General features: G+C 30.3%; 1 long non-coding RNA gene across 2 annotated transcripts; it reads left to right on the top strand.

The window, feature by feature from the left end:
- LOC107628347 lies at positions 2,019–2,502 on the top strand. 2 transcript variants are annotated; one of them, XR_001617730.2, is made up of 3 exons: positions 2,019–2,113; positions 2,199–2,378; positions 2,444–2,502. It is a non-coding gene; the product is annotated as an uncharacterized LOC107628347 (long non-coding RNA). The 2 variants fall into 2 exon arrangements; XR_002357439.1 differs by lacking the exon at positions 2,444–2,502 and having other exon boundaries at positions 2,199–2,437.

Raw genomic sequence — 2,759 nt, forward strand, 5'->3', positions numbered from 1 at the left:
GACTCTGTCTCTCTGCCTCGACTTCCCAATCGCGACTCTATCTTCTCTCTTTTTCGGTTCTCTTCTTCTTTCGTTGGTGGCTCGCCGGAGCTCATGCTCATCAATTGAGGTAAGCCTCCTCATTGCCCTTGGTTCTGAGTTTTGAGTTTTATCTGGGTTTTTTCTATTTTGTTGATTTGTTCTGTTTTGTTCCTTCATGAGTATACTGACTTCTTCACTTCAATGGATTGAATGTGCAGATTTTAAAATCTCTCAGTATTGAACATTTGAACTCTCCATTTCAATGGATCCTACTGTAAGTTTCTTCTTCACTGTGGTTCACTTTTTGTTGAAAAATATCTAATTAAACTAAGTAGTAGTTGAATCCTTGATGAACTGATTGCCATGCTCATTTATTATTTTTTTGGTTCATGCATGTACCATAATATATATAGTATATATGTAGCGCTAGTTGTTTATATACGGTGTATGAATTTTCAAATTGAACCCCCCTAAAACTTGATTTCATAAAAAATCTACTTGCTGATTTAAGCCAATAGGTAAGTGTTCTATATGTATTGTGCTACTTGGTTATATAACCAACAACCAATCTCCTAATCTCTTATAGGAATTAGAATTAGATAGACTAGTAGTTGAAGTTGCAGGGATGAATGATGAATTTGAACAATGCTGCATAAGAGGGATAGTAAGAACACTTCAAATGGTGACATTGATTCAAGAACTTTAGTAAGAAGTGTATTAACTGTGGTTCAATTAGCAATCATATGAAAAATCATTATTTAGTTGAAGAAAACTAACTTATCTTATACATGTTTCCAGCTTTGTTGTTCTGATTTTTGTTGTAAATAGAATTTTGTTCTGAAAAATCATTAACTGTGTTCTGCCTTGGCCTTCTTTTTCTTATCATTATTTACTGCCTTGAATCTCTCATTCTAGCAAGTAGCAACTATAGTATAGGCAATGGAAACAACTCAAGATCTTAGGACTTAGGAGTGCTTACTTTCACTAGTCCCCACCTTAATTTTGTTGATATGAAATATTGCTGCTGTCTTGTTCTGCTGTTTTGAGGTACATGACAGTGATTTAGTGAATGTGTTGGTTGTGGTTAGTTAACCGATTTATTCAATGAAATTAGTGAAATGCATGTTGGGATTAATTATAAATGTACAGTGCTTAAAATGTTAAAATGGCAAATAATAAACAGTATTGTACAAAATTTGGCTAAAGCAACTTTTCAGCTCTGTCCTAATTGTTTTGCAGCTGCCACACTAAAAGGTCTAATTTTGTCTTTTGAGCAAAACTCTAGAGACGGTTTAGGTAATTCAGCTCACACCGTAGTGAAATTCCACACTGTCAACCATTCTAAACATGGTGACACTGTTCATGCGTATTTATCATTCCACATGCCATACCAGTATCTCTCAACATCATATTTACATGTATCATGTTCAGATAGCTGGTGCACATTATATGCAGTGGGGTCGTGTGTTTGGTTTGATTGGATGTTGTTGTAGTCTTGTAGATATGAACATCTCCATTGCAAATTGTTGCAAATTAATTTCTCTGTCTTTCTCATCGATTATACTTCCTTTTTAAAAAGTTGATTTCCTATTTTATGAAACTACACGTAATACAAGTTTCTTTATTTATGAAATGGGATAAAAAGGATTACTATCTTCAAATGTGAAGTATAATTTTTTAGAAATAACATTGACATAAAATAATTTGATTCTTTGAAAATGAAGTAGCAGCATTCATTTGAGTACCATTAATCCATCCATGCAAGCAATTTTATGAACACTGAATTTGTATCCAATTTGAGAGAGAATATGAGCATCTTGAATTGTATCCATTATCTTCATCAATTTCCCAAATTCATGTGCAGAGGAATATATATCATAAAAGCATGATGCCACATTGCCACCACTTGATTGTTCTTTTTATATATAGAAATCAATATCTTTTAAGATTAGTAGTAGTTTTATTAGCCAAAAAAGTTTTATTAGTAGTAGTTTTATTGATAATTAATTTGATTTCCTTGGCAGATATATTTTCCTCTAATGATGGTGCTTGTTTTATGGCGGCATCAATTGATAATCTTGATGATGACTAGGTATGCTTAATATTCTCATTTGGTTTAATACTTTCATTCAAAAAATTTGTTTTAAAATGACAAAGATATATTTTGTTATTTGCAGATATATTTTCCTCAAAGGTTGTGGTTGTTTGATGATTTTGTTGGCAACTTGGCATCTTTTGATATTTTGTGGTTGTTGTTTTAGAGAGATTTTTTGGTGGTATTCTTTTGATGTCTTGAGAATGATTAAATGTTATATAGATTAGCTATTGTCATTAGATTTATAAAGAACCAAATTCTAGTTGTAATGAACCTATACACTTTAAAATGACTTTAGTATTAATTTTACTTTTAAAAAAATTATAGTTTGAAAATTGAATTTCTAAAAACTGGATTTAAAAGTGGATTTTTTGTTAAAATATCTGGTTTGAAAATTGAATTTTTAAAAACTAGTTTTAAAATTGGATTTTTGGTTGAAGAAACTAGTTTTAAAACTGGATTTTCAAAAATTGGTTTTAAAATTAAATTTTTGGTTAAAAAATCTGATTTTAAAACTGGATTTTATAAAAAAAAAGGATTTTAGATTTGGATTTAAAAAAATTGGATTTAAAACCGGTTTGTAAGTAAAACCAGATTTAAATTCTAAAAACGGTTTAAAATTGGTTTTTAATTTTTTCAAACC

The sequence above is a fragment of the Arachis ipaensis genome, chromosome B02 (assembly GCF_000816755.2).
Source record: "Arachis ipaensis cultivar K30076 chromosome B02, Araip1.1, whole genome shotgun sequence".
Lineage (NCBI taxonomy): Eukaryota > Viridiplantae > Streptophyta > Magnoliopsida > Fabales > Fabaceae > Arachis > Arachis ipaensis.